Below are 20,718 nucleotides of genomic sequence, written 5' to 3' on the forward strand. Positions count from 1 at the left end.
GACATTGGGTTGCATTGTTCCACGAACCTTCTTCTACAGAGCAAGAGAGGAAGAGGGGAAGGGAGAAAGAGAGAATAAAAGGGAGACAGTAAAACAAAGAAAGCTCCAGCTAGCAAATGAGAGAGGAAGAAGAAAAGGGAGTAATAAGAGATATCAATCAATCAGTGGCAGTGGCATTTATTAAGCGCTTATTGTGTCCAGAGCATTGTACTAAGTCCTTGGGTGAGTACACTACAACAGATTTGGGAGACAGGTTCCCTCTCCAGAAAGAGCTTACAGGCTAGAGGGAATGACAGTCATTAAAAACAAATTAGGGATATGTACACAAGTGCTGCCCCTTTCAGGGTCACACCTGAAGAGTTGCCAGTACTCTACCAATCTCGGTTACAGGAGGGAGAGTCAAGCAGAAACTTACCCATTCCATTCCTAGCTTGGCCAGTGGCTAGCTAGTGGAAGGCAATCTGCTACAAGTTAAAACTCACCCATGCTGGGCAGCAGCGGCATTGGAGAGAGTCGAGGGAGGAGGCTCGAGTTTACTGCGCGGAAGGTGGCAATGGTAAACTACTTTCGTATTTTTACCAAGAAAACTCTATGATACACTACCAGAACGATTGCAGATGGAAAGAGGGGCATTTTGGGAGAGATGTATCCGTGGTGTTGCTATGGGTTGGAGACGACTCGACTGCATAAGACAAGACACAAGTGCTGGGAACAGAGGAGGGTGGGGTGACTAACAAGTGCTTAAAGGGTTCAGATCCAAGTACATAGGTGAAGCAGAAGGGTGAGGGAGTAAGATAAATAACAGGTTTAGTTGGAGAAAGGGTCTTGGGGGAGATGTGATTTTAATAAGGCTTTAAAGGTGCGGACAGAGAGTGATAGTTTGTCAGATAAGTGGGGGGAGTTAGCTCCGGACCAGAAGCAAGATGTGGTCAGTGGGTCAGTGGTGAGAAAGATCAGAGTGAGATACAGTGAATAGGTTGGTGATGGAGGGGTGAAGTGTGTCATCCGGGTTGTAGTAGGAAATCAGAGAAGTAAGATAGGAGTGGGTGATTGAGTTAAGAGAAAGATGGAGAATAAGGTAAAGGGGAAAAAGCAAAATAGGATACAGAGATAGAAAGTGAGAGAGAGAGAAAAAAGAAAGATAAGAAATCAACACAAGGAGAGAGCAACAAGGGAAAGAGATGAGAAATGTAAAGCGTTATGGAGTCTGTCAAAATATAAGAAAAAACAATCATAAATGACCCTAATATTGGGTCGGCCCCATGGTCCACCCAGTCCTGTTTTCTGCATCTGATACTGCCATCAAGGCACTGAGAATTGCATGATGGTTGTCTTCCTTGACATCCAAGAGGAAGAGGGATTTAAAAATGAATTAATTATCATGGCAATGAGCTTAATTACAGGGTTTGAACTTGCCCATTTTTCTGGGGTGACTTTAGGTATCGACTCTGCGCATCTAAAAGAAACGCTCATCCTTGACGAGCATTTCCCTCTGAAGAGGCAATCACGACACTGAGATCTGCCTGGGTTTGCCAGCGTCTCAGCCCCCACTGTCAACATTGGTGCCGCCGTCGCTGAAGAGTCTAGAGAGGGCTGATCCAGAGGAGTGTATCTCTAACTACCTAATGCGGGTGTGGAGATCTGACCTGCCCTGAAAGCTGGCACTGCAGAGGGAACAAGACATGACAGAGTGTGAACTGGTTCCTATTAATGCATGCCAAGGGCTGAGATCTATCAACACAACGAGGTGCAAATTAATACAGCGGAATTTACACATGAAAGTGTCTCCTCATTAGAAAAAAGTAGAAATGTGGCCTGCCTTTCCACTTTGGAGAAAAAGAAAAAAGTGCATCTGTGTCACTCAGAAGGGGGGAGCCCAGGACTTAGAGGCAGAAACTGGATAATTTTCAACACAATTCATTTCCTCCACCTTTTCTGCTCACTGTAGCTTTGCTGATGAAGCTCACTCATCACCAGCCCCAGCTGCGGCTGTGCTGAATCGAATAGCCAAGCTCAGTCTTTATCTTGTGCCCATCCCGAGTGGTCAGTCAGTTCAGTAATCAAACCTACTCTCTTGGTGGAGACAACCCCCAGTCCTGCAGGCGTGGATGGTGACCCCTGTTGCTTGCCACATTTCCACAGCCCTTTCTCCCTCTTGCACTTAGGACAATCATTCATTCAATCAATCAATTGAATGTATGGAGCACTTACCATGTGCAAAACACTGTACCAAGATCTTGGGAGAGCACAATGTGATAGAGTCCATAGAGACATGATATCTGCACACAGGAGTTTACAGCCTAGAGTAGGAGACAGACTGAAAGAAGTGGTGCAGGCAGAAAATTTTAGAAAGTGCAGAAAGCATCTGAGGCTGATTACTGGATGCGTGGTCCATAATGGATGTTGAGCAGTTAATTAGGTATAGAAAGGTTGAAATTAGGGAGGTTCGATGGGGCATCCATAATCATTCTCTCTAGACTGTAAGGATGCCGAGGACAGGGAGTTGCTCTACCATCTCGGCACACAGCACTCAAATAAAATTGATTGATGGATTAGGATGCCTAAGAGAACAATACTGCATGGTTCTTTCCAGCACCTGGAATCACTTTTGGAGAAAGAATACTACGCTAGATGGGTCATTGGGTGGACCACACAAGTAACATTTCTTGTCTTCTTTTCCCCAAGCTCATCCTGCCTCCCTACTTCAGACAACATGTGAGCTGGAACTAATCAAAGCAGTTAGTTAACTTAGAAACAGTAGTAGTGGTAGGAGTAATGCAAATATGGAGGAACTATAGAGTGCAGGGAACTATACTTGAAAGCTATAATGGAAGCTCAAGACATATTCCCTGCCCATAGAGAGATTGTACAATTAAGGGGTAAAAATGCACATTAGCCTAAATGATCCAGATTTTTCAGGTCAAAAATCATTGGGGTGAAGGGGGGTCTGATCATTTACCAGTACAGATCCAGCTCAAGTGGAAGCTGAGTTAGAAAGTGCAGATTTCTAGCTCCTCAGGATGTCTGTCAGAGGATCCATCTAGGCTGTGCTCTCAGTTAAATGTATTGGCAACATTGTCCGACCTTTTCATTTCTCATTACCTGCTTAAATAGAGCCACATACAACAGAAGTATTTGGTTGCAGCCAAGTAGTGCAGGTGAGTTCTCTGGGAGTCCCATTCCTCCTACAGTGTCCCCACTCCAGATGGATATTTACAATTGGAATCCTCAGCTCCAACAGTTTTTCCACCCCTCAGTTTGGCCGCATGACCTGATCTAGGGGAGAAAACAGATGGAACTTCCTGTTCCAATCCGGGTGTCTCTGGCCAGAGGTGTACTGTTGAAAGCTCAGAAAGACAAGATTCCAAGGTCCTTTAGAAAAACCCCAGGTCATATAAAAATGAAACTCCATTCCAACATCCTTTAGGCCTTCCACCTGATATTTTTTACCCTGCCTTCTGATTTTTTTAAGGGTTGCTCATGTAGGCCTGTTGGCTGGTTAACAATGTTGGAGCTCAGGAAGTATTGCTTAATGACATTTAAGTATCTCTGAGGGCTGAGCAGAGAACACAGTGTAAACAGGACAAGACCTTTCAAGACTAAGCCCCAACTTCCTCTTCTTCCACTCTCTTCTGCATCACCCTTGTACTTGGATTTGCACTTTTTATTCACCCAACTCTCACTCACAGTACCTATGTATATATTAGTAATTTATTTAGTTATATTAATGTTTGTCTTACCCTCTTGAATCCTTGTGGGCAGGGAACATATTTACCAACTGTGTTATACTGTACTCTCCTAAGTGCTTACTACAGTGCTCTGCACATGGTAAGCACTCAATTAATACAACTGATAGATTGTTTTCTTCTCTCAGTGTTTTCAGGCTGCAAAAGGTCAAAGGCCTGCAGATGGGATTGACTCCAGAAGGCCCCTTTAGTGGGTATTGACTATCAGTACCTCGGACAATAATAATAATAATAATAATAATAATAATGATAATAACATTTGTTTAGTGCTTACTATGTGCAAAGCACTGTTCTAAGTGCTGGGGTAGATACAAGGGTTTGAGAATGAATGCAGTCCCTGTTCCACATGGGGCTCACATTCTTAATCCCCATTTTATAGATGAAGTAACTGAGTCACAGAGAACAGAAGTGATTTGTCCAAGGTCACACACAGCAGACAAGTGGCAAACCCATGTCCTTCTGACTCCCAGGCCCATGCTCAATCCACTATGCCACACTGCTGTTCAGCAGTCTTAGATTGTGTGTTCAGTCTGCCTCCCTTCCTCCTAGATAACAACCTCCCCAAAGGCCAAGCTCCCCATAACAGCTTATGGGACTTCTCCTGTGGGCCTGCCCACAGCCAACTCACTGATCCACAGTTTGTGGGCCCAACGTAAACAAGATACCTAGAGGCTAAAGTTAATCCAGCCAGTGACCTGTCCACACTAGAAGAGGTCAGTCTGATACCAAAGAGTCTTCAGAATGCCATCACTCTGCATGTTGAGTGAAGGGTGGGTTTGAGTTGAAGACAAGACAAAATCCTTCCGAATCCCTTTCTTTATTTCCCATACCCTGTTTATTGACTCTTGGAATCCTTTACTTTTGCTGCCTGGTTCTTCTGTCCTCCTTCCTTCTCCCTCTCTTTCCCATCTTCCCTCCCTGTCATAAGAGAGTATAGATTCTCTACTTTGAAGGAATGAGCCTTCTAATCACCCTCAAGAATCAGGAATCCAATGGCTCTCCAGGCTTTGTGGGCAGAGATGGTGTTAGGGGAAGCTGCTGGTTAATCAACCTCTTTGGGCATATAATAATGTTGGTATTTGTTAAGCGCTTACTATGTGCAGAGCACTGTTCTAAGCGCTGGGTAGATACAGGGTCATCAGGTTGTCCCACATGAGGCTCACAGTTAATCCCCATTTGACAGATGAGATAACTGAGGCACCAAGAAGTGAAGTGACTCACCCACAGTCATGCAGCTGACAAGTAGCAGAGTCGGGATTCGAACCCATGGCCTCTGACTCCAAAGCCCGGGGTCTTTCCACTAAGCCACCTGGGCTGTTCCCATGTCCTCAAAATAGGGGCAGCCTTGATTCCTCCCCTATCCCCTTGATCCCCTGCCAGCTGGTCTGGATTCTGGGGACAGCCCAGGGGTTCCCCGCAGGGATCAAAATTCTGGAACCTAGCTCAGAGTTGACGGTCAACAGCTCAGTGTTACAGATGTTCAGGAGTCTGTGCAGAAAAGTGTGTGAGTCCCCATGTCACTGAAATTTTGGCAGGGGTGAAGAGACATGAGTCACCCTGCACCACCTGACCTCAAATTGTGCCTGAGCCAAAGGGGCCCATCTCTTTCTGGCTCCAGCCCCTGGTCTAGGAAGAGAGTGGGGCCCAGTGGTCAAGGAATGGTGGGACATGCCATCCCCATGTGGCTTGGGGAAGACTTGAAAGAGGTCAAGACCAGAGGTCCAGGCCCTTGGGAAAGGGTGGAGGAGCAGGATTGCCCATAAACTGAGAGTAGACAGTAATAATAAGCATAATGATGATATTAATAAAAATGATCATTGTGGTATTAGAAAAACCATTTACTCTGTGACATGGACTGTGTTAGATGCTGGGGTAGGTACAAAGCAAGCATATCAGACAAAGTCCCTATCCCATATGGAGCTCATAGTTTAAGAAGGATGGAGAACAGATATTTAATTCATATTTAACAGATGAGAAAACTGAGGCCCGAGGAAGTTCCTCAGGTAACACAGTAGACAAGTGGTAGAGTGAGGGCTACAGGTCAGGTCTGGGTACTGAGTGTGAGCTGTCCCTGAGCAGAGGCTTAGCCCCAGGGGGGATCTGGGAAGCAGAGTGGCTTAGTGGAAAGAGCATAGGCTTGGGAGACAGAGGACATGGGTTCTAATCCCAGCTCCGCCACTTGTCTGCTGTGTGACCTTGGGCAAGTCACTTAACTTCCCTGTGTTTCAGCTACCTCATCTGTAACATAGGTATTAAAAGTGTCAGCCCCATGTGGGACACATGATTACCTGATTAGAACAGTGCTTGGCATATAGTAAGTGCTTAACAAATACCATAATTATTATTATTTGTGGCCAAAAATAATGTCAGCAAAAGATTCATTGCAGCCAGCCCTGCTTTTCTTGGGTAGATGAGACTGGATGCTTTTGTAGGCCTCATCTACTGGGTTAACTTGAATGTGCCATTCCTCGCTTACATCTTAAGTGTTTGGGCTCCCTTCTGCCCTCAGCCCTAGTCAGATGGTCATCGGAAGTGGAAATCTGGCCATCAAAGAAGGTTGGTGGGTTCACAATGACATATCATTCAGGACTAGACTGAGGCTCCCTGCAATGTCCTGGGAGCTTAGATTGAAAAAATGGGTCTCAAGATTGTCAGGTCCTTGTTTCATCCATGCAATCCTTGTTTCATTCATAGAGAAGCAGCATGGCTTAGTGGAAAGAGCAGGGGCTTGGGAGTCAGAGGTCACGGGTTCTAGTCCCAGCTCTGCCACTTATCAGCTGTGTGACTTTGGGCAAGTCACTTAACTTCTTTTTGCCTCATTTACTTCATCTGCAAAATGGAGATTAAGGCTGTGAGCCCATGTGGGACAAACTGATTATCTTGTATCTACCCCAGCACTTACAACAGTGCTTGGCACATAGTAAGTGCTTAACAAATACCATTATTATTACCCACTTGGCTCTATGACTTTGGGCCTTTGATATTGGCCCCATCCTTGAATTCAAAGCACGTCTGTACATTTCTTTAAATTATATATTATAAACTATTTATATTAATGTCTGTTTCCCCCTATAGACTGTAAGCTCTTAGTGGGTAGGGAAACATGTCTACCAACTCTGTTGTAGATACATGTCTCCCAACTCTGTTGTATCATACTCTCCCAAGCACTTAGTATAGTACTCTGCACATAGTAAGCACTCAGCAAATACCATTGATGATGACGATGATAATGATAATAATAATTACTATAGTACTCATTGAGCATTTACCATGTGCCAAGCACTGTATTAAGCACTAATCAGGTTGGACATATCCCCAAATGGGGCTCACAATCCAAGTAGCGGGAGTAGGATTTAATCTCCATTTTATGGTGAGGTAACAGGCACAGAGAAGTTAAGTGACTTGCCCAAGTTCACACAATAGGCAAGTAGCACAGTTGGGATTAGAACCCATGTCCTCTGACACCTCAACCTGTTCTCTTTCCACTAGACCACACTGCTTTCCAAGATAATAATGATCCAGAGGCCTGAGGACCTCAGCTTGGACCATCATCTCCCTTGGATCCCCAGGACACTGCAGGCAGGCTGGCCTCCCACCTGCTGACCTCCCTCTGTCCTCTCCCTGCCCCCAGGCTGAGTGCTAGTCATGATAGCATTTATTAAAGATTTACTATGTGCAAAGTACTGTACAAAGCATAGGGAAATAAAAACAAGGACACAGTCCCTCTCCCACAGCAGGTTCTCACTCTGAGAAGAAAATGAGTTTAGGATGAACACAAATGATTTAGGGTAAGCATCAAGAAAGGACTTCCTGCCAGGCAGGGGTGTCAAGGTAGAGAGACAATGGCATCTCCTTCTCAGCTATTTACTATTAGGACAAGCTTGCAAGAATCTAGAGCAGGGAAGTTGGGTTGTGCCTAATTGACCCTTGCTGGGTCCCATCCACGCCAGGGGCTAATGTGACTCCTTCCACCTCTCATATCTGAACTGGGTCATTTCTTCAGACCAGGGCCTGAACAAGCCCTTCCAGCCCAGACCACTTAGGTCCCACCTGGATTTGGGCCTGCAAACTGAAGCTGCCTGGCCATCTGGGGCCAAGGCTGCTGGCCCTATTTACTAAGGGTCTCATCTGGGTTAGGGACCTCACAGACCTCTACCTGCTCCAATCGTGGAAAGAATGAGAAAAGCAGCTTTTACCCTCCTTTCCAGAGGAAGCCCAATCCGCTATGCTGGCACTGATCCAGTGCCCCAAGCATGGCCACATTAGGGATGCTCTCGGCTGGGGATAGAACATAGCTCTTAAATGCAAGGGAGCTGAATATCAACCCATCTCGGAAAACCTATCGCAACACTGGCTGAGCAGCCACATAGAGGAGGAGTAGGGAAATGGGAAAGAGAGAAACTTCTCAAGCCGTCTCCTTTAGAAGGGCTGATTCTGACTGTGAAAACTCAAATCATGGTCTAATGGAAAGATCATGGTCCTGGGAGTCAGAGAACCTGTGTTCTAATTCCGGCTCCACCACTTGCCTGCTCTTGTGACCTTGGACAAGGCACTTAATTTCTCTGTGACACAGTTTCTTCAACTATAAAATGGGGATGAAATTCCTTTTCTCCCTCCTATTTAGACTGTGAGCCCCATGTGGGACAGGGACTATATCTGATCTGATCAACTCATCTCAACTCCAGTCCTTAGAACAGTGCTTGACAAAGTTATTAAAAAAAGATAGAGCCCTGAGCTGGGGGGTTGGGGTCCCTCAGCTTCAGTCTGGTCAGCTGGAGGACCTGGAGGAGAAAACTAAGGTATGGAGAGCTTAAGTGATTTGCCCAAGGTCATACAGCAGGCAAATGGTGACTTGGGTCAAATCCAGGTCTCCTGACTCCCAGCCCTGTGCTCTTTCCACTGAGATTATTGTCTCCTGGATGTGACTCCTGACCTCTCCCCAGACAACTCTGCAGGAATCTACGACTCTGAGGGAGAAGGAGTAGTATAGTTCATTGTACAAATAATTAAACTAAAGATCTGTCCCCAACATCTAATATTTCATGGGCTTCCAAAAAGCACAAGGCTTTGAATTAAGCACTACAATTTATTTTACTTGTCACTGCTGAGGAACATGAACTAGGAGACTGGATCATTTACTTTTGGCCCTGAATTTTGGGATTTTTTAAATCTAGTCTGCTACTGTCCCCTTGACACCTAGAAAGGTCAACTGGTTTTCTGAGAATCATCCAGCAAAGTTGGGGCAAAGCCTGTTTGATTATCTAAGATGGCCACATTCTTGGCACGGGGCTTCTCTCCCCTGCCTCATTTTGTAAGGTCTTCATCCCTCTATTCTCTCCATCTTCCACACGTGCCCCTCTTGCTTTTACTTGGATGTTTGCCTGCCTCTGCTCTTAATGACAATCTATCCTCATTTTCTCTGCCTTGACTTCACTTCATCTGGCCTCAAGGGCACCTCCACCCAGGGTTCCTTTTACATCTCCTGATCCTGCCCAAAGCCCTCCAGCATTCAGCTTTCTCACATCCTCTGGTTTCCTCCTACTCACCACCTGCTTGGCCCAAACTCCTTTCTTGTCACCTTCTGGTGTTTACCTCTGCCCCACTTCCCACCAGTTCTAGCCCTTCATTCTTGCTATCTTGCTTCCGTCTGGACAGCTGCCAACTAGTGGGCACTGGCTCCACCCATCTCTCCCCACACCATCTAGGGCATTCCTGTCAATGTGCTTCCCCCATCACACTTCATCATAGTGAGCCCACTGCCTTGAAGCAGGGTAGATACTGTCAGCTCTGCCCAGATTTAGACTCTTTGTCCCCACAGCCGATACCTGCCCCTCGTCCCTTGAATGGAACCCTAGCCTTTGGCCAGGACATTTGGGGATCAGGACCCAACAGGCTTGATGGGGTGGTTTGAACAATGGCCTAGGGAAGAATTGGCCTAAGTCGGGATGGGGGTGGAGGTAGAGGCACCTTTAGGGAGGGGGAGGAGACAGGCAAGTAGCCCAAATGCCTCTGGCATTGGCCCCTGCTATCCCTGGAACACATTACCCAAAATGTCATCATTAGTGCAGTGGGGACTGAACCACAGTCCCCAAATGGCTCAGACTCACCCCCTGAAAAAGACCCAAAGTCATAATTGCCCCCTCTTCCAGGGATCACCAAAGGAGTTCCTGATTATTTGCATTAGTGTCCTAGCCCTATGAGGGACCTCCCCATTCACTCCGCAGCCCATGGAAAGCAATAGTCAAAGTCTCCCAGATCCCAGCCCACCTCTTATTCAGGCACCTGGACATACCTGCACCTGCTGGCACCTACCCTGAACCCTCTATGAACCCACCCCTCCTGCCCACCTATCCTGGGAAAGGAGACCCAATAACACATAATCGCTTTGACCTGAAGATTGTCCAAAGCCCTTTCATTGTCCTAGAAATCCTTCTGGCACTCCTGTTAGGGATGAAGGATGAGGAAGCTGAGGTCCAGAGAGGTTCAGTGACTCACCCTGTGTCATGTAGTGACCCAAGGTAGAGGACCTTGGCCTCCTGACTCTTGGCCTAGGGCTTGGGCCCTAGAAGCCACTGCCTTAGTGCAGAAAGCTGGCTCCATGCTCTGTCTGCAGGGATGGAAGGGGCAACTTGCTAGGACCTTGGTTTCTGTGAAAGAACACGTCTCCTTACCCAGACACTTCTTCCAGAAGTCAAATGATGATAATAAAAGTAATAACAATTGTAGGATTTGTTAAGAGATTCCTATGTGTCAAGCACTGTTCTAAATTTTGCGGAAGATACAGGATGATTAGGTCAGACGCAGTCCCTGTCCCACACAGGACCCACAATCTACGTAGAACAGAGAATAGATATTGAATCCCTATTTTACAGATGAGAAAACTGAGGCACAGAGAAGTTAAATGATTAGCCCAAGTTCACCCAGCAAACACATGGTAGAGCTGGGATTAGAACCCAGGTCCCCTGACTCTCAGGCCAATGTTCTTTCCACTAAGCCATGCTGCTCCTAGTCAAAGGAAGTCCTGAGTGAAAGGAACTCAGATTTCTTCTTTCCTCTGGTCTGCTCACAAGAGGTTACCAGGAAAACCAGGGCTGCTGTCTGCCATCCTGCTGATGAGCAAAAGTGACAAGCTCTGCTTGAAGACTCGTGGGGACTGGCTCTAGGGCCAGAGCAGATCTGTACTTGGGAGGATGATGTTCTTACTGCAAGATGTCTAGGTTTGTAATCCAAGTGGAGTCCCGGGGACAGAAATGCTTGGTTTAAGGAAAGAACTGTGAGAGGTCAGTAATGCACTGCAGAGTCCAGATGGCCATGGCTAGCCTCCAGTCGGCCCAGGGGGAACACCACCATTATCAGGATTTATTCATATTGCCCTCAGAGTGCTAATGCTGGGGAAATAATTATAAGAGATACAAGTTCTGCCCTCAGTGAACTTTCAACCTTGGGAAAAGGCCTTGCATATAGAAAACTTCAACTCTCATTTACAATGACCCTTAATAGAGCAATAACATCAATAAATCATTAAATAAAATTTATTGAGTACTTACTGTATGGAGAGCACTATACTAAATGCTTGGGAGAGTTTACAATCTGGAGGGGGAGACAGATATTAAAGTAAATTATGGATATATGCATAAGTGAGGGGCTGAGGATGGGTTGAATACAAAGTGTTTGCTCATTGTGAACAGGGAAAATATTTACCAACTATGCTGTACTGTACTCTCCCAAGTGCTTATTATAATCAATCAATCAATGGTATTTACTGAGCATCTACTGTGTGCAGAGTACTGTACTAAGCACTTGGGAAAGTGCAATATAATAGTTGGTAAACAAGTTCCCTACCCACAAGGGGCTTATTACAGTGTTCTAAACACAGTAAGCACTCAATAAATACCATTGATGAATTGATTGATTGATTAAAGTGTTCAGATCCAAGGGCATAGGTGTTGCAGAAGTGAGAGGGAGTAGGGCAAATGAGGATTTAGTTGGGGAAGGCCTCTTGAAGGAGAGGTGATTTTTAATAAGGCTTTGAAGGTGGGGAGAGTGGTGGTTTGTCTTACATGAAGAGAGAGGGAATCCAGGACAGAGAGAGAATGTGGGCAAAGAGTCGGCGTCAAGGTAGATGAGATCGAAGTACTTTAAGTAGATTGGCTTTTGTCTCCATACCCAAACTGCCATCCCTTGACACTCTCAACACCACTCTCACTACTGAACTCAACTCACTGGCTCTCCTATCCCATCTTCAATCTCGTCCCAATAACCCACATCCCTGGATCACCTCCACAGTCAGCTTCCTTCACTTCTATGCATGAGCTGCATCATGGTGCTGGAGATAATCCAGGACTGACCTCATATGCTTCAAGTTCATCCTTGCCTGCTTTAACTCTGTTCTCTCCTCTGCCCAGTCTGACTTCAGTATCCATTGCCCTTATCAGTTGTTTCAGATGTTTAATTCCCTCCTCAAACCCCTCGTCCCCCACCTCCCTCATCTCTTACTCCTAATGCTCTGGCCATGTACTTTGTTGAGAAAATTGAAATAATCAGGTGTGATCGCCCTAAAGTCTCCCTTGCTCCTCTCCAGTCCCTCCTTCCTTCTGTTCCTTCAACTCTCCCATCCTTCCCAGCAGTATCTCAAGAGGGGATCTTCTGCTTTCTCTCAAAATCCACCCCCCCCCAGCCATCACCTCTGATCCTATTCCTTCATACGTTATTAAAGAAAGCACTTAACCCCTTTCTTTCTCCCTCCCTGACAGCCATCTTCAACTGTTCACTCTCCAATGGCCTTTTTCCCATTGCTTTCAAATATGCTTATGTCTCCCCATCCTAAAAAAACCCTCCAGTGACCCCATAGCTCCCTCCAGTACCACTCCTTCTCTCGGTCAGTCAGTATCAATCATATTTATTGAGTGCTTACTGTGCACAGAGCATTGTACTAAGTGCTTGGGAGAGTACAATATAACAATATAACAGACATATTCCCTGCCCACAATGAGTTTACAGTCTAGATTCTAGTCTCTCCTATCATTCCTCTGTGAACTCCTTGAGTGAGTTGTCTACACATGCTGCTCCACTTCTCTCCAATTCTCTCCTGGATCCCCGCCAATCTGGCTTTCATGCCCTTTACTCAATAATAATAATAATAATGATGGTATTTGTTAAGCACTTAATATGTGCCAAGCACTGTTCTAAGTGCTGGGGGGATACAGGGTAATCAGGTTGTCCCACGTGGGGCTCACAGTCTTAATCCCCATTTTACAGATGAGGGAACTGAGGCACAGAGAAGTTAAGTGACTTGCCCAAAGTCACACAGCTGACAACTGGCAGAGCTGGGATTAGAACCCATGACCTCTGACTCCCAAGCCTGTGCTTTTCCCACCAAGTCACACAGCTTCTCAATAGAAGTTGCCTCTCAAAGGTCACCAATAATCACCTTCTTACCAAATCTTACAGCCTCTATTCCATCCTAGTTCTCCTCAACCTCTCAGCTGCCTTCAACACTGTTGACCACCCCCTTCTCCTGGAAACATTATCCAACCTTGTCCTCACTGACACTTTCCTCTTCTGGTTCTCCTGCCCCTATGGCCACTCATTCTCCATCTCTTTTGTGGGCTCCTCCTCTGTCTCACACCTTCAAACTGTGGGAGTCCCTCAAGGTTCAGTTAGGTGTGCCCATCTATTCTCCTTCTACACCACTCCCTTGGAGAACTCATTTGCTCCCATGGCTTCAACTACCATCTCTTCATAGATGATTCTCAGATGTACATCTCCAGCCCTGATCTCCCTCCTTCTCTGCAGTCTTGCTTTCCCCTCTTCCTTCAGAACATGTCTACTTGGATGTCACAACAACCCCTCAAACTTAATATGTCCAAAATAGAACTCCTTATCTTCCCACCCAAACCTTGTACTCTCCATGACTTTCCCATCATTGTAGACAGCATCACCATCCTTGCTGTCTCACAAGCTGATAACCTCGGCATTATCCTCCACTCATCTCTCTCACTGAACCCACATATTCTATCTGTCACCAAATTCTGTCAGCTCAAGGTTCACAACATTGCTAAAATCTGTCATTTTCTCTCCATCCAAACTGTTAATTGTAATAACTGTGGTATTTGTTAAGTGCTTACTATGTGCTAGGCACTGTACTAAGCACTGGGATGGATACTAGCAAATCAGGTTGGACAAAGTCCCTGTCCCACATGGGGCTCACTGTCTATCCCCATTTTACAGATGAGAGAACTGAGGCCCAGAGAAGTGAAGTGACCTACCCAAAGTCACACAGCAGACAAGTGGCAGAGCCAGAATTAGAACCCTTAACCTTCTGACTCCCTGGCCTGTGCTCTATCCACTACACTATACTCTAAGCATTTAATCTATCTTGCTTTGATTACTGCATTAGTTTTCTTGTTTACCTCCCTGCCTCCTGTGTCTCCCCGCTCCAGTCCATACTTCACTTTGCTGCTTGGACTATTTTTCTAAAAATCTATTCATTCCATGTTTTCCCACTCTTCAAGAACCTCCAGTGGTTGCCCATGGTTGCCCAATCCCCTTGAGTGGTTGCACTCAATCACCTTGTCCCCTCCTACCTAACCTCTCTGATTTCATACTACAACCCAGCCTGCATACTTCAGTTCTCTAATGCCAACCTACTCACTGTACCTCAATCTCATCTATTTCACCCCTGACCTCTTGGCCACATCTTGCCTCTGGCCTGAAACACCCTTGCTCTTCATATCCAACAGATGATCACTCAACTGACCTTCAAAGCCTTACTGAAGACACATCTCCTCTAAGATGGCTTCTGTGACTAGGTCCTCACTGCCCTTTCCCACTCCATTCTGCATCACCCTTGCATTTGAATTTGCACCTCTCCCTCAGGTCCATAGCACATATATACTTACCTGTAATTTATTTATTTCCCTTCTCAGGGTCATACCTGGAGAGTTTCCAATACTCTACCTGTCTAGACTATGAGAGGGAGAGTCAAGCAGAGGCATATCCATTTGATTCCTTGCTTGTCCAGTGGCTAGCAAGTGGAAGACAATCTGCTACAAATCCAAACTCACCTGTGCTGGGCAGTAGCGGCACAGGAGAGAGTCGAGGGTGGAGACTCAAATTCACTGCATGGAAGGAGCGTGGCTCAGTGGAAAGAGCACGGGCTTTGGAGTCAGGGCTCATGAGTTTGAATCCCAGCTCTGCCACTTGTCGGCTGTGTGACTGTGGGCAAGTCACTTAACTTCTCTGTGCCTCAGTTCCCTCATCTGTAAAAACAATGGGGATTAAGACTGTGAGCCCCACGTGGGACAACCTGATTCCCCTATGTCTATCTACCCCAGTGCTTAGAACAGTGCTCGGCACATAGTAAGCGCTTAACAAATACCACCATTATTAACATTATTAAGGAGGCAATGGTAAATCACGTCTGTATTTTTACCAAAAAAACTCTATGGATACACTAACAGAATGATTGTAGATGGAGGTGGGGTGTTCTGGGAGAGGTGTGTCCATGACATCACTATGGGTTGGAGATGACAGCATAAGACAAGAGTATATTTATTTAGAATGTATTTATTTATATTAATATCCATCTCCTCCTCTAGACAGCTCCTTGTAGGCAGGGAACATGTCTACTAAATCTGTTATGTTGAACTCCCTCAAGAGCATAATAGAGTGCTCTGCACACATTAGCACTCAATAAATACAGTCGATTGATTGATTAATTGATTGATTTGGTGTTGGAGGAGTGAAGCGTGCAGGCTGGGTTAAAATAGGAAATCAATGAGGTAGGATGGGGAGAGCCTATCTAGTGCTCTAAAGCTTATGTATGGTTAAGAGTTCTTGTTTGATGCAGAGGTGGATGGACAACCACTGGAGATTTATGAGGAGTGGGGAGACGTGAACTCAATGTTTCTTTTTTAGAAAAAAGATCTGGGAGGCAGAATTAAGTAAAGATTGGAAAGGGGAAAGGCAGTAGGCAGGAAGGGAAGTAAGAAAGTTGATGCAGTAATCAAGGTGGTATATAATAAGTGCTTGCTTGAATTATAATAATAATTATTATTATTATGTTCATATTTGTTAAGCACTTACTATGTGCAGAGCACTGTTCTAAGCGCTGGGGTAGATACAGGGTAATCAGGTTGTCCCATATGAGGCTCACAATTTTAATCCCCATTTTACAGATGAGGTAACTGAGGCACTGAGAAGTTAAGTTACTTGCCCACGGTCACACAGCTGACAAGTGACAGAGCTGGGATTCGAACCCATGACCTCTGACTCCCAAGCCTGTGATCTTTCCACTGAGCCATGTTGCTAGCACTTTGAATGGAGAATATAGGGTGAATTCTAGGTATGCTGTGAAGGTAGAATGGTCAGGATTTGGTGACAAATTGAATATGTGCATTGAATAGGAGATGTGTCAAGGATAATATCAAGGCTATGGGCTCGTGAGACAGAGAGGATAGTGGCGTTGTCTACAGTGATGGGAAAGAAAAAGGGAGGATAGGTTTGGGTGGGAAGATGAGGCATTCTGTTTTGGTCATGTTAAGTTTGAGGTATTGGCCAGACATCCAAATAGAGATGTTTTGAAGGCATGAGGAAATGTGACACTGCAGAGGAGAAAAGTCAGGGCTGGAGAGGTAGATTTTGGAATCATCCACATAGAGATGCTAGTTGAAGCCATGGGAACAAATGAGTTCTACAAGGGAGTGAGTGTAGATGGAGAATACAAGGAGACCCAGACTGAACCTTGAGTGACTCCCACAGTTTGGAGGAGGGAGGCAGAGGAGGAGCCCACAAAAGAGGCTGAAAATGAGCAGCTAGAGAGACAAGAGAACCAGGAAAGGACAGTGTCAGTGAAGCCAAGGTTGGACAAGGTTTCCAGGAGAAGGGGTGGTCGACAGTGTTGCAGGCAGCTGAGAGGTTGAGGAGAATTAGGATGGAGTAGAGGTCATCTGAATTGGCAAGAAGAAAAGTTATTGCTAACTTCTGAGAGTGCACTTTTTGTGGAATGGAGGGAATCCAGATTAGAGAGATTCAAGGAGAGAATTGGAGAAGAGGAAGTGGAAAAAGCAGGAGCAGACAACTTGTTCACGGAGTTTGGACAGGAATGGTAGGAAAGAAAAACAGTGTGGCCTAGTAGAAAGAGTTACAGGACTGAGAATCAGGAGATCTGGGCTTTAGTCCTAGATTCACCGCTCGCCTGCTAGTCAAATCTCTTAACCTCTCTGGGCATCTGTCATCAGCTCTAAAATGGGGATACAATATTGGTTAGACTGTGAACCTTTTGTGAGACAGGAACTGTATTCTATCTGATTACCTTGAACTTACCTCCGTGATTAGTAGAGTGCTTGACATTTAGTACCATCATCACTATTTAGAGAAGACTCAAACATCCAGAGTCTAAAATTTGGGACCTCTCACTTGAGTTCACTCAGCCTCTGTGACTTTGGTAGGGTCTTGAAGATACTGTGCCTTAGCTTTTCTATCTGTAAAATGGGTTTTGAAATATTTGTCAGTACTCATTTCCCAGAACACTAATGCATAGGGGAACTTTTTGTGGGGGAAAAGCTCTACAAACTTACAGAGCTTGATTCTGCTGGACCAGAGATTTGACAGTCCCTGGGCAAGGAGAGGCCTAAGGGAAGGGAGAGAATAATGCAGCCCCACCTGGGGACTTAACAAGGCCTTGAATAAATTGACTGCAGAAAAACCACCCTCCCTCCAGGTACATTTTGGGGGACTTGGAGGAGGGAGGACAAAGAGACTCTGCAGAGAGAGTAGAACAAAGCCTGGAGACTGTGGAGCTGGTCAGCTCTCTCTGGCTCCCCCCAACCCCTGCCACTGTCCCCACAGCTCACTGGAAACCCTGCTTCTTGTGTATGCTGCAGATCCAAGCAATCTGTAATCCTCTTCAGCCTGGGAGAATGGGGATCGAACACCCTGGCCTCATACACAACACACACACACACACACACACACACACACACACACACACACACACCCCCTCCCCCCCCCCCCCCAAACAAAACAAAAAAACCAAAAAACCCTGCTGGGTTGGTTTGTGTTGAATCTGATCTATTGCCCTGAGCCATATGGAGAATACTTGGAGGAAAAGGATTCCAGACTTGGGGCACCTAGATAATTCAGAGCTGAAGCAAGATGCTGGCTGTTCAATGGAGAAGCTGGTAGCTGAGGGATCTGAGAAAGAGGTTGGTGGGGGCAAGCAGGGAGGGAATAAAATAAATAGTTTTGTTTGTTTCTGGTCTTATCTAATTTAACAGCTTCTGGTTGTGCAATTACTCTCTATAACAAGAGCAAATAAGCAGTAGCAGTGTAATTGGTTGAGTATTACTATACTTTGTAATACAAGTTACAATACAAGGTTACCCTGGTTACTCTCTGGGGACACCCTTCCTGACCCACCACCGAGCCCCAGGGCCAATGGGTTCACTTTCCAGGTCTCTATTCACACAGATTCTGCCTGCCACGTATGGGGTCTTTCAAGTCTTTAATTGGCACCACCATCATCCCTCCAACTGCCCGCAGATGGAGAGCCCATGATCAGGCAGGACTCACAAGCTCAGAGCCGAAGTCAGACCAGGAAATGAGTCAATCAATCAATTAATCAATGGTATTTATTGAGCTCTTACTGAGAAGCGAGCACTGTACTAAGTGCTTGGAGAGTACAGTACAACAAAGTTGAGACACATTTCCTGCCCATAACAAGGTTACAGTCCAGAGGGGACCCTCTGGCTTTACCTTGGGTTCGGATCACCGAGACCCCAGTCACCCTTTTTCTCTCTCTCCCTCTTCCAGCCCCACTTTGGTCTCCCACCTGGGAAGGGATTGATACTGAGGTCTGATTCTCCTAGAGATTCCTTTCTGGGCTTCCTCTCCCTCATTCACCTGGCTCCCAGCAACTCAGAGTCTTTGGTTTCACATGGGGGAGACCAGAGGCTGGGGCTCAGGACAGGCAGGTGGGCACCAGGGCCTCTACATTTGCCTTGGTCTTTGTGTTGGGTCCAGGGAGGCCTTAAGTTTACTGCAAGCAAGGAGTCTGCAGGCTTCTTCTCTGGTGCTAAGAAAGTCTGTTTTTAGTCACCTGGTGGTGGTGGTATAGGAGAATGAGATAGCAGAAAAGAGAAAGACAGAAGAGAGGGAAGTAGGTGGAGGGGAGTGGAAGGTCTGTGTGGGGAGAAGGGAAGGTGATGTGGCTGTCAGTATGAGAGAAACAGTGAAAAGAATAGAGAAGAGATGAGAATTCCAGTCAAGGATTAGCAGAAGCTGGCCTGGGAGACCATGCTAATGAGCAGATTGAAAGAGGAAGAATGATACTGAGGCTCAAGGGATGAAGGCAGAGGTTAATTGCTCAGCAAGATTTGCATAGTCACCTCTGGAAGTGCTATTCATCACGTGCATAATGCCAAGGAGAAGAAGAATTGGCTGGGGAAAGACAAGGAGTCTTCTTGGAGAAGCAGCATGGCTCAGAGCTTGGGAGTCAGAGGTCATGGGTTCTAATCCTGGCTCCACCACTTGTTAGCTGTGCAATTTTGGGCAAATCACTTAACTTCTCTATGCCTCAGTTACCTCATCTTTAAGATGGGGATTAAGATGTGAGCCCCATGTGGGACAACCTGATTACCTTGTATCTCCCCTAGTGTTTAGAACAGTGATTGGCACATAGTAAGCACTTAAATGCTATATATATATATTTTTATCCCTTCATTTTGGGAAAATTCCATTTCATTCTCTTGGGACTTACCCGGGTCCTTGGAAAGATTGATAACATGTTTGTTTTTATGGCAAAGCTGAATGGCAAGGCCTGATGGTGATGTTCAATGGTGGGGGGTGACAGGCATGCCAGCCTCTTGATTGATCATGCCTGCTTTATTCCAGACCATGCACCAATCCCTGAATGATAGAGGGAGGGAGCTGGTGAAAGGGACCCTGGTTCTCACAATCTTCTTTGGTTCCAGGGCAGGGCCTGTGGGAGTCCATGGAAACTCACTGCTTCCCCCAGCTATGAGGGCAATCCTGGAGGGAACTGGCCCCTTAAAACCCCTTCCCTCTGTGTTTCTCCCTAAGGACAGAGAAGGTTAGCTCACATCCATACCCCCTTCCCACCTAGGGTTTCAAGGCAATTTCACCAATGCCCTTTCATTGTTCTTGTTAGCAGTGCATAGCTCTGTCTTTCAGAGGAAGGTGCAGAGGGGTCAAGGAATGGGCCCCAGGTCCCCCTGCAGGCTGATTGTCAAGCTAGGTCTGGATTTTGGACCCTGGAGTATGGAGGATTATGATAAACAATAATGATGTAAATAATATTCCACTGTTGAAGGCACTTAATTAATCATAAATAGGTGTATTTAGTTAAGTGCCTTAATTAATCATTAATTAATCATTAATTAATTAATCATTAATTAATTAACTGAGTGTCTCAATTAATCATAAATAGGTGTATTTATTTGTACACCTATATCATGGGAGTACACTAGTGAGCCCTAGGAGAGTTCATATTCACTCCCCTCAGGAAATTTACAGTGTAACAGGGGAGACCGACAAAAACAAGTAGGAAGAGGAGGAAGAAATCAGTGGTGCAAATATGTCAGAATGAGCTATATCAGAATAAATAGGAATTTAACTGAAAAAACACACATGCAGAAGTGCTGAAGATGGATTATAATTCTATAAATGTTAAGAGTGACTGTTAGTTTCACCTGACAAGCGGTCCTGAGAAGGCTTCCTGAAGGAGGCAGGATTGTAGGCGAACTATGAAAATGGAAGGGCTATGTTCTGGTGGATTTGGGACAAGGGGAGCATGTTCCAGGCTGGGGGAAGAGTGTAGGCAAGGGGTCAGAGGTGAAAGAATTGAAAGCACTGTATAGTTAGAAGGTGATCTTGGGCGGAGCAAATGAATTAATCCCCATTTTACAGATGAGGTGAGTGAGGCACAGAGAAGTTAAGTGACTTGCCCAAC

At 45.7% G+C, this 20,718-nt stretch overlaps 1 non-coding gene across 1 annotated transcript; it reads left to right on the plus strand.

Moving 5' to 3' along the window:
* Nucleotides 1-334: 334 nt before the first annotated feature.
* Nucleotides 335-472, plus strand: LOC114812607. Its single transcript, XR_003760258.1, has one exon. It is a non-coding gene; the product is annotated as a small nucleolar RNA SNORA7 (small nucleolar RNA).
* The last annotated feature ends 20,246 nt before the right edge of the window (nucleotides 473-20,718 follow it).

The sequence above is a fragment of the Ornithorhynchus anatinus genome, chromosome 5 (genome assembly GCF_004115215.2).
Source record: "Ornithorhynchus anatinus isolate Pmale09 chromosome 5, mOrnAna1.pri.v4, whole genome shotgun sequence".
NCBI lineage: Eukaryota > Metazoa > Chordata > Mammalia > Monotremata > Ornithorhynchidae > Ornithorhynchus > Ornithorhynchus anatinus.